We start from the raw sequence: 10,838 nt of genomic DNA on the forward strand, positions 1-10,838 counted from the left end.
TGCAAATGCAGGAGAGGAGGAGGCAGCTATAGCAGCTACGGCAGCACGGCAACGAGAGTGATGAGGACATGGACACTGATTTCTCCCTAACCACGGGCCCCTGCGCTTTGGAGCTCCTGCTGGTAATCGGGGAGGTTCTACCCATTGAACGCTGATTTTGGGCCCGGGAAACAAGCACAGACTGGTGGAACCGCATAGTTTTGCAGGTGTGGGACGATTCACAGTGGCTGTGGAACTTTTGCATGCATAAGAGCACTTTCTTTGAACTTTGTGACTTGCTTTCCCCTGCTCTGAAACGCCATAATACCAGGATGAGAGCAGCCCTCACAGTGGAGAAGCGAGTGGCAATAGCCCTCTGGAAGCTTGCAACGCCAGACAGCTACCAGTCAGTCGGGAATCAATTTGGAGTGGGAAAATCTACTGTGGGGGCTGCTGTGTTGCAAGTAGCCAAAGCAATCAATAAGCTGCTGCTACGAAAGGTTGTGACTCTGGGAAACGTGCAGGTCATAGTGGATGGCTTTGCTGCAATGGGATTCCCTAACTGTAGATAGATGGAACCCATATCCCTATCTTGGCACCGGAGCACCAGGGCACCCAGTACATAAACCGCAAGGGTTACTTTTCAATGGTGCTGCAAGCACTGGTGGATCACAAGGGACGTTTCACCAACATCCACGTGGGATGGCCAGGAAGAGTTCATGACGCTCCCGTCTTCAGAAGCACTGCTCTGTTTAAACGGCTGCAGCAAGGGACTTACTTCCCGGACCAGAAAATAACAGTTGGGGATGTTGAAATGCCTGTAGTTATCCTGGGCGACCCAGCCTACCCCTTGATGCCATGGCTCATGAAGCCATACACAGGCAGCCTGAACAGTGGTCAGGAGCTGTTCAACTACAGGCTGAGCAAGTGCAGAATGGTGGTAGAATGTGCATTTGGCCGTTTGAAAGGGCGCTGGAGAACGTTACTCACTCGCTCAGACCTCAGTCAAACCAATGTCCCCTTTGTTATTGCTGCTTGCTGTGTGCTCCACAATCTCTGTGAAAGTAAGGGGGAGACCTTTATGGCGGGGTAGGAGGCTGTGGCAAATCACCTGGCTGCTGATTACGCGCAGCCAGACACCAGGGCGATTAGAAGAGCTCACCAGGAAGCAGTGCGCATCAGAGAAGCCTTGAAAATGAGTTTCATCATGGGCCAGGGTACGGTGTGACTGTTGTGTTTGTTTCCCCTTTATGAACCACCCCCCCTTTATTGACTCCTCCTGTAAGCAACCCACTCTCCCCCTTTGATTACAGCTTGCTTCTGGAAATGAAGTTACTATCGTTTAAAAAGCATGTATTCTTTATTAAAAGTCATTCCCTGTAAGCAAACCACCCTCCCCCTTCGATTACAGCTTGCTTATGGAAATAAAGTTACTATCGTTTAAGAAGCATGTAATATAAAAAGAGGCAGAGAATTAACAAGGCATCCCGGGTGTGGTTTGGGAGGAGGATAGGAGGGAAGAAAAGGGCCATTAAGGACATTTCAGTGTAATGACAGCCTTTTGTTGGACTGTCCATGGGGGTGCAGTGGGCAGGTGCAGAAAGCCTTCCCCCACGCGTTCTTACGTCTGGGTGTGGAAGATATGGAACATGGTGAGTACTGAGGGTGGTTAAACATGGGCTGGAGCCGCACTCTGTAACCCCACTGCTCTTCCTGAAGATCCACCAGACGTTGGAGGATGTCAGTTTGATCACGCAGCAGCTCCAGCATTGCATCCCGCCACCGCTGATCTTCCTGACGCCACCTCTCATCTCGAGCGTCTCTCCTATCCTCACATTCGTCCCTCCTATCCTCATGTTGGTCCCTCCTGTCCTCACGTTCACTGGCATCTTTCCTGTACTTAGCTACTACGTCTTTCCACTCTCCCAGATGAGCTCTTTCATTGCGGGTTACTGCCATGATTTCTGTGAACATTTCATCTCGTGTCCTCTTCTTCCTCCGCCTTATCTGAGCTAGCCTTCGGGATGGAGTAGGGGGGCTTGAAAAATTTGCAGCTGCATGAGTGGGGGAAAATAGTGATAGAAGGATTATAAAAGATACATTTCACAGAACAATGGTTATACTCTTTCACAGTGAACAACACTATTCACCTTACATAGCACATGTGATTTCACTACAAGGTCGCATTTGGATTCTTTTAGTATTGAGTGCCTGAGGCTGTGGTGTAACAGATCAACACAGACGCAGGTCCGGGCATCACAATTCAGCTTGCATGCGGTCATGGTAAGGCAAAGCTTCTCCCTGTGCTGCTTCTTTTACAAGGAGCAGCAGATGCCAAACCCTAACCCTAACACTGGAATTGCTTTACCCCTCCCCCCCACTGCATGGCTGGTATAATGGCAGATCACTGCTAATCATCCCCCCTTTCTTCCCCCCCCCCACCGCGTGGCTGGTAGCTGGGAAGCTTCCTGCTGGCCAAACGCTAAAAAGCTCAGCGCCATTAACCCCCTTCCCCTCCCCCCGCTTGGCTACCTGCAAGGAAGGATTTCTTTTAAGCAATAGGCAAGCAGCCCAGTAGGAATGGCCAGCTCTGTCCCCTTAATAAAATTCCTTAATTTCAGCCAGGTTACCATGAACGATATCACTCTACTGAGGATAACACAGCGAGATAAAGAACAGATGTTTCTTGAATGCCAGCAATCACCGGGACCATACGCAGCTAGGCTTTTTCATGCAATGATACCCGATTACTTGCTACATACATGGCGTGGTAAAGTGTCCTACCATGGTGGATGGAACAAGGCTGCCTTGCCCAGAAACCTTCTGCAAAGGCTTTTGGAGTACCTCCAGGAGCGCTTCATGGAGATGTCCCTGGATTTCCGCTCCATCCCCAGACATGTTAACAAACTGTTCCAGTAACTTTAATGCCTGCTAATGCATGCCAAAAACTCATGGCAAATCAATCATTAAAAAACTCTTGCTTTTAAACCATGTTTTATATTTACAAAGGTACACTCACCAGAGGTCGCTTCCATGGCTTCACTGTCTGGGCTAGTGGCTTGGGAGGGCTGGGACGGTAATTCCGTCTGGGTCACAAAAAGCTCCTGGCTGTTGGGGAGAATGGAGTGCTGTGTGCTCTCTGCAAGCTCTTCCTCCTCTTCCTCCTCGTCAACTTCCCCCTCCACTGAATCCTCATCCATGGTTGAGATTATAACCCCCACCTCGGAATCCACGGACAAGGGGGGGTAGTGGTGGCGCAGCCCCCTAAAATTGTATGCAGCTCAGCGTAGAAGCGGCATGTTTTTGGCCCTGATCCAGATCTGCCGTTTGCTGCTTTGGTTTTCTGGTAGGCTTGTCTGAGCTCCTTAACTTTCACTCTGCACTGCACTGAGTCCCTGGTGTGGTCTCTCTCCCTCATGGTATTGGAAATTTTTTCAAAAGTTTTTTCATTTCGTCTTTTGAAACGTAGTTCTGATAGCACTGAATCCTCTCCCCATATAGCAATAAGATCCAGTACCTCTTGTGTGGTCCATGCAGGTGCTCTTTTTCTATTCTCAGGAGACTGCATTGTTACCTGTGCTGATGAGCGATGCATGGTCACCTGTGCAGATGAGAGCTCCATGCTGGCCAAACAGGAAATGCAATTCAAAAGTTTGCGGGGCTTTTCCTGTATATCTGGCCAGTGCATTAGAGTTCAGTTATCTGTCCAGAGCGGCCACTGGTGCACTGTGGGATACAGCCCAGAAGCCAATAAATTCGATATACGGCCACACTAACCCTAAATCGATATGCTAATATCGATTTTAGCATTACTCCTCTTGTTGGGGAGGAGTACAGAAATCGATTTTAAGAGCCCTTTAAATCGATTTAAATTGCATTGTAGTGTGGACGGGTACAGCGTTAAATCAATTTAACGCTGTTAAAATCAATTTAACTGCGTAGTGTGGACCAGGCCTGAGTGGTGAATGTGCTGCACAGACTAGCATTTCATAAAGTGTGCAAGTGGCACTTGGGGAAAAGGTTATCACAATTTGGGACTATGTCTGTACCATTTAGGAATTCTGTGTGTAATTATGAACACTATGTATCTGTGTCAGGCTGCAAATGGCATTTTGAATGTGCAGCCTTTTGCCTTCTCTGTGATATGTTTGCCTTTTTGGTGGGTTAAGATTTCCAAGGCTGGTCCCAAAAAAATAACAAAATAGAGTCATGGAAATTAGGTTCTCTTCCACTAAAATGTAATTGCATTAGACAATAGAGTAGAAACCAGGAGAAGGGGTTTGTCAGAGGCGAGGTTACCTTGGCAATGATATAACTTAGCAGGGTTTGTGGTCATGTGAGGAAGCTGTTAATGATGTTACCTGACAAAGGCTTGGTCTACACTACAATTAGGTTGATGCAAAGCAGCTTATGCTAACCTAATCATGTAAGTGTCTACTCTATAACGTTGCTCCACCAATATAACTTACCTACTACGCCGACTTAATAACTTCACCTCCACGAGTGGCACAATGTAGTTAGGTCAAGACAGTGTCACTGTGTTACTTACTTTGACTGTAGTGGCCTCCAGGAGGTGTCCCACAATGCCCCCCTTGATTGCTCTGGTTATTGTTTTGAACTCCACTGCCCAGCAGCTAGGTACACTCCTCCCCTTTAAAGCCCCACAAATTTTAAATTCCATTTCCTATTTTCTTGGCATGGAGAGATCACATAGCAACTGCCCACCTGACCATGCTGGCTCCACCCTGCAAACATCTACGAGCAGATCTCTTGCGATATAGGGGAGAAGGACTATGACAGGGACATGCAGCAATGCCAGGTGAAAATCAAGAAGCTATGACAGGCATACCAGAAGGCTAGGGAAGCAAACAGTTGCTCTGGTGCAGAGCTACAGACATACCACTTCTACAAGGAGCTGCATGTCATCTTCAGTGACAGCCCCACCCCTACCCTCAAGGACCCTGTGGATACTTTGGGGAGCTGGAGTCACAAGCCACCATAGTAAACCCTGAGGATGAGATGTTGGATGATGAGGAGGAGAATGGGGGACAGGTGACCGGGGAATCCAGTGGCACTGCAAGCCAGGACCTCTTTTTGACTCCTGAACAGTTGATCCGCTCCCAGCAGTCCAGCTTGGGTGAGCCTGATGCAGGGGAAGGAACATCTTGTAAGTAGGTAGTTTGCTTTGATATTGCAGGGACACATCTGTTCGTTTGCTCTTCTGTAATCATGTTGCAAGAGGTAATGAAATAATCAATAGAAGTAGAGTTGCTTTCTACTTCTCAATAGTTCGACAGAGGGATGGCCCATGAATCTTCCATAAAAGAACTCGAGCAAGCTGCCTTATTTTTTTTGCTGTGGTAGAACACTTTCCCACGCCACTCAGCAATGACTTTAGCAGGCGTCATTGCAGCACATAGTATAACATCATATGGACCCAGTGTGCAGCCAGATGTGTACAAGAGCTGTTCCCTTTCAGCCTCCATTACACTCTAAGATATCAGCTAAAGCAGTGACTCTCAACCTTTACAGACTACTGTACCCCTTTCAGGAGTCTGATTTGTCTTGTGTACCTCCAAATTTCACTTAACTTAAAAAGTACTTGCTTGCAAAATCAGACATAAAACACAAAAGTGTCACAGCCACACTATTACTGAAAAACTGCTGACTTTCTCATTTTTACAATATAATTATAAAATAAATCAATTGGAATATCAATATTGCCCTTACATTTCAGTGTATAGTATATAAAGCAGTATAAACAAGTAATTGTTTGTATGAAATTTCAGTTTGTACTGATTTCGCTAGTGCTTTTTATATAGCCTGTTTAAAACTTGATATCTAGATGAGTTGATGGAAACCCCCTGGAAGACCTCTGTATACCCCAAGATACTCATACCCCTGGTTGAGAATCACTGAGCCAAAGTCACCTCTGCCTGTGGAAAACAGTACCAGTATTTAGTTCAATTGCCCTATCACATATACTAATGCCTGCCTGTTACCTTCCCCCAGCTTATTGCCTGACCTAGACCCCCTGCCACTCCAGGGCCATATTCACCATGGCTGAGAAAACTGCTGTGCTCTATGAATCACAAGGAAAAGTGAGAAGGTAGTGCTTGTAATTTGTATGGATTAGGGGGAGTGAATGCACTCAAAATAGTAACTTTGTCCATTGTTTCTTTTGCATCTACAGATGTTGCCCCCTGGGTCATTCCCTTCTTTATGTTGTTCTAAAAATAGAGTCAGTCCTGCCTAGAATATGGGGCAAGTGTGCTAGAGAACCAGTGTACTAGAGAGCACAGCCGCTCCGTGTCAGATCCCGCAGAAATGATGAGCTGCATGCCATTCACGGGGAGTGCCCCTGCAACAACCCCACCCATTGCTTCCCTCCTCCCCCAACCTTCCTGGGCTACCATTACAGTGTCCCCCCCCATTTGTGTGATGAAGTAATAAAGAATGCAAGAATAAGAAACACTGACTTTTTAGTGAGATAAAATGAGGGGAAGGCAGCCTCCAGCTGCTATGATAGTCCAGGCAGGACATTAAATGGTGTGGGGGAGAGGAGCCCAGCATCCTGCTGCTATGATAGTCCAGGCAATACAGAATCTTTTCTTTAGACATGAAAGGGAGGGGCTGATGGAACTCAGCCCCCAATTGCTATGATGAAAAAGGTTACCAACCGTTCTGTACTATCTACTAGGAATGATCGGGAGTCATTCCTATTTTTACCCAGGCACCCCCGGCTGACCTCACCTGAGGCCAGCCAGAAGCACTCATGGGTTGATGATGATGATGGATAGCTGTCATATTGTACCATCTGCCACCGGGGAGGGAAGAGGAGAAGGTGCTGTTGTTCAGTGCCACAGCATCGCATCTACCAGCAGCATGCAGTAGACATAGGGTGACATATAAAAAAGTCAAGAAATGATTTTTTTCCCTTTTCTTTCAAGGGAGGGAGTGGGGGTAAATTGACGAGCTATACCCTGAACCACCCCGGACAATGTGTTTGACCTTACAGGCATTTGGAGCTCAGCCAATAATGCAAATGCTTTTCGGGGACTGCGGGGACTGCGGGATAGCTGGAGTCCTCAGTACCACCTCACTCCCTCCATGAGCATCCTTTGATTCTTTGGCTTTCCGTTACGCCTGTCACACAGCACTATGCTGAGTCCCTGCTGTGGCCTCTGTCTGGAGATTTTTTTCAAATGCTTTGGCATTTCATCTTCTGGAATGGAGCTCTGATAGAACAGATTTGCCTCCCCATACAGTGATCAGATCCAGTATCTCCTGTACAGTCCATTCTGGAGCTCTTTTTGGATTTGGGACTGCATCGCCATCCGTGCTGATCAGAGCTCCACGCTGGGCAAACAGGAAATGAAATTCAGAAGTTCTCGGGGCTTTTCCTGTCTACCTGGCCACTGCATCTGAGTTCTGATTGCTTTCCAGAGCGGTCACAATGGTGCACTGTGGGATACCACGCGGAGGCCAATACTGTCAATTTGCGGCCACACTAACCCTAATCCGATATGGTAATACCGATTTCAGCGCTACTCCTCTCGTCGGGGAGGAGTAGAGAAACTGGTTTAAAGAGCCCTTTATATTGCTATATAGGGCCTCGTAGTGTGGGCGGGTGCAACATTAAATCGGTTTAACGCTGCTAAAATCGGTGTAAAGGCGCAGTGTAGACCAGGCCTTAGTCTGGTTCTGTAAAAGCAGCAAAGAGTCCTGTGGCACCTTATAGACTAACAGACGTATTGGAGCATGAGCTTTCGTGGGTGAATACCCACTTTGTTGGATGCATGTATCATTCTTGTATCTGAAATTAGGAATATGTGTGCCAGCGAGTGGTTAATGAAGTCTCACAGGACATGTAAACATCTCACATGATACTGGAATCCACTTTTAACCTGGTACTTTCCCATTTAGAAGTGCGGGGGGGGGGAATCCAGAGAGAGACAAAGGATTCCCACCTTGTGCCAAAGCTATAAAAGGGGGTATAACAGAACAAAAGGGGCCAGTCATGAGGAATCCTCTAGTTACCACCTGAGCTGGAACTAACAAGGGCTGTACCAAGGGAAAGGATTGGGCCCAGACTAAGAAGAAGTCTAGTCCATGAAAGAAGCTTATTGGAAGATCTCTGCAGGTGAGATTTACCTATATTCAGTTTCTTAAATGTATTAGGCCTAGACCTGCATGTTGTTTTTTTTTGCATAGTAATTTGCTTTGTTCTGTCTGTTATTACTTGAAACCCCTTAAATCCTACTTTTTATACTTAATAAAATCACTTTTGTTTATTAATTAACCCAGTGTAAGTGATTAATACCTGGAGGAGCAAACAGCTGTGCAGATCTCTCTATCAGTGTTATAGAGGGTGGTAAATGTATGAGTTTACCCTGTAAAAGCTTTATACAGAGTAAAATAGATTTATTTGGGGTTTGGATCCCATTAGGAGCTGGGTGTCTGGGTGCTGGAGATAGGAAACTTACCGAGCAGTTTTTGGTTAAAGTCTGCAGCTTTGGGAGCATGGTTCAGATCATGGGTCTGTGTTGCAGCAGGCTTGTGTGTCTGGCTCAACAAGACACGGCTCTGGAGCCCCAAGCTGACAGAGAAAATGGGCTCAGAGGTAGTTTCAGCACATCAAGTGACAGCCCCAAGGGGGTTTCTGTGACCAAACCTTCCTTTTCTCAAATTCAGAACAAAATATGACAAAACAAAATGTTTTTTGATTAAAATATAAAGTTTCACAGCAGCCATTATTCTACAACACAGCATGGGGAAGAAACTGCCTTCCCTTGGAGATTAAGTGATCTCCTCTCATCTGACTCATTCTCCATCCTTCCTGACCTCTGTGATGCTTTTCATGTTGTCAACCATGACATTCTTCCCAAATGCCCGGGACCAAACTGGAGTCTCAGAGAACTGGCCACCTTGGTTTGGCTCCCATCTATCAGAGTTTTTTTTTTTTTTTTGGCAGCATGTAGCAGAGAGATAGGTTGGTCCAATGGATAAGAAACTAGCCCTCAGAGAGCTGGTTTCTACTCCCCACCATGGACTTCTTTTATGACCTCAGGCTGGTATCTTAGAGACAGAGTTTCAAAGACTTTTAGGCACCCAAAGATGGGTATCTAGTGGGGTTTACAAAATACTTAATCTTCTAGACACTTTTGAAAATTCCACTAGGTGCCTAAATACCTTTGAAAATCTGACCCGTAGTCTCTCTGTGCCTCAGTGCCTGCAAGCATGTGGACTCACCCCCTGCGGCGCCTCTTGCTGGTCTCTGTCAGGATTTAGCTCATCCAACTTCTGGAGCACCCTCTGCAGACCAATGATCCACCTTACCTCTGCCGCTTGGCTCTCTCTTTGGACTCCGGTGCCCCTTTATCTGGGGTGCTGCCCCCTGTCAGTACACCCTCAGTCTCAGGGTCTCCCTTCCCCAGGGAACCTCCACCCACTATCCCCACCTCACCTCAGTCATAGGCTACTACCAGTCACCAACTCGTCCCTGCACCCTGGGGCAGACTGAAGCGTCAGTCACTTGCCATAGGCAAGGTTGGGTCTGGACCTGCTGCCTCTCGCTTCAACCCAGTGCCTCTGTGGGGCCTTGGACAAAGCCCTGCAGCCTGAGGAGTTGCCAGCCTGGAGCTCCCTAGCCCCTATGGCCTTTCCCCAGCCCTGCCTCACTCTAGGCACCCTGAGCTTCCCAGCAGCCAGGCCCCTCTCTCTCTGAAGGCAGAGAGAGACTGTCTGCCTTTACTCCTGGCTCAAGCCTTTATAGAACCAGCTGGGCCCTGATTGGGGCATGGCCCCCACTTGAGGCTGTTTCCCCCAATCAGCCTCACTGCTTTTCTCCTCCCACAGCCCTCCTCCAGGGCTGTTTTAAACCCCTCAAGGCAGAAGCGGGTAACCACCTACAACACAGCCCCATCTGGTGGAGTCCCCCGCGGTGCGCAGAAGTTACCAGGGTCGGAGACCTCCTGGATTATGACCAGGGAGACTGGCTGGATCCCCTGACGATCGCTCAGCGTATGGGGCTCTCCAGACCTTGTACTCCCCGGCACGTACTACAGGAGGTGAAGGCCTCTTTGCCGTCTGCTGCTCGGGCCTACCTCAACTGGGTCCCACACAAGGGCACGCCCTGCCCACCTCCCACCCCTGGCCCTCTGGACCTTTTCATCGGGCCTCTGCCCCGTGGACCCGACCAGCCCCCTCGCCCTTCTCCGCAAGCCGGCTGCATGATCTGCTGCTGGTCCGCTTCAAAACCGCGCCAAGGAAACATCTCTACACGCTCGTGCTCCACACCCTTCACTTCCTCACCCTTGTGTCCCGCCCCGACACAAAGTGGTGGGACCTCCTGCCACCTCTGGAGAGTGAGGAGCCCTGGTGGACCAGCCTATACTCTAGCCTGGTCCCGAGGCCTGCCAGGGATATCAGTTGGTGGCTCCTTCTTTGGGCCATGAGAACTGGAACGTATTTGGCGCGGTTCACCCCACCCCAGACACTTGCCCCTTCTGCGGCATGCAGGAGACCCTGGCACACGTTTACTTAGAGTGCGTCAGGTTGCAGCTCCTCACCAATATACTGTTGAGTTTCTGGCTGCACTTTTCCCCTCATCTCCTTCTCTATGCACTTCCTGCCCGTGGCCCCACAAAGTCGTGGGACCTCCTGGTCAACCTTTTCCTAGCCCTGGCTAAAATGGCCATCTACAAAACCAGAGAGAGGAGGTTGGCCAATGGAGACTCCTATGACTGTGGGACCTGTTTCTGATCCTCTGTCCATTCACGCATCCGGGCAGAGTTCCTCTGGGCAGTGTCCACTGGCTCCCTTGATGCCTTCAAGGAGCAGTGGGCGCTGTCCGGGGT

Source organism: Gopherus evgoodei, chromosome 1, assembly GCF_007399415.2.
Source record: "Gopherus evgoodei ecotype Sinaloan lineage chromosome 1, rGopEvg1_v1.p, whole genome shotgun sequence".
NCBI lineage: Eukaryota > Metazoa > Chordata > Testudines > Testudinidae > Gopherus > Gopherus evgoodei.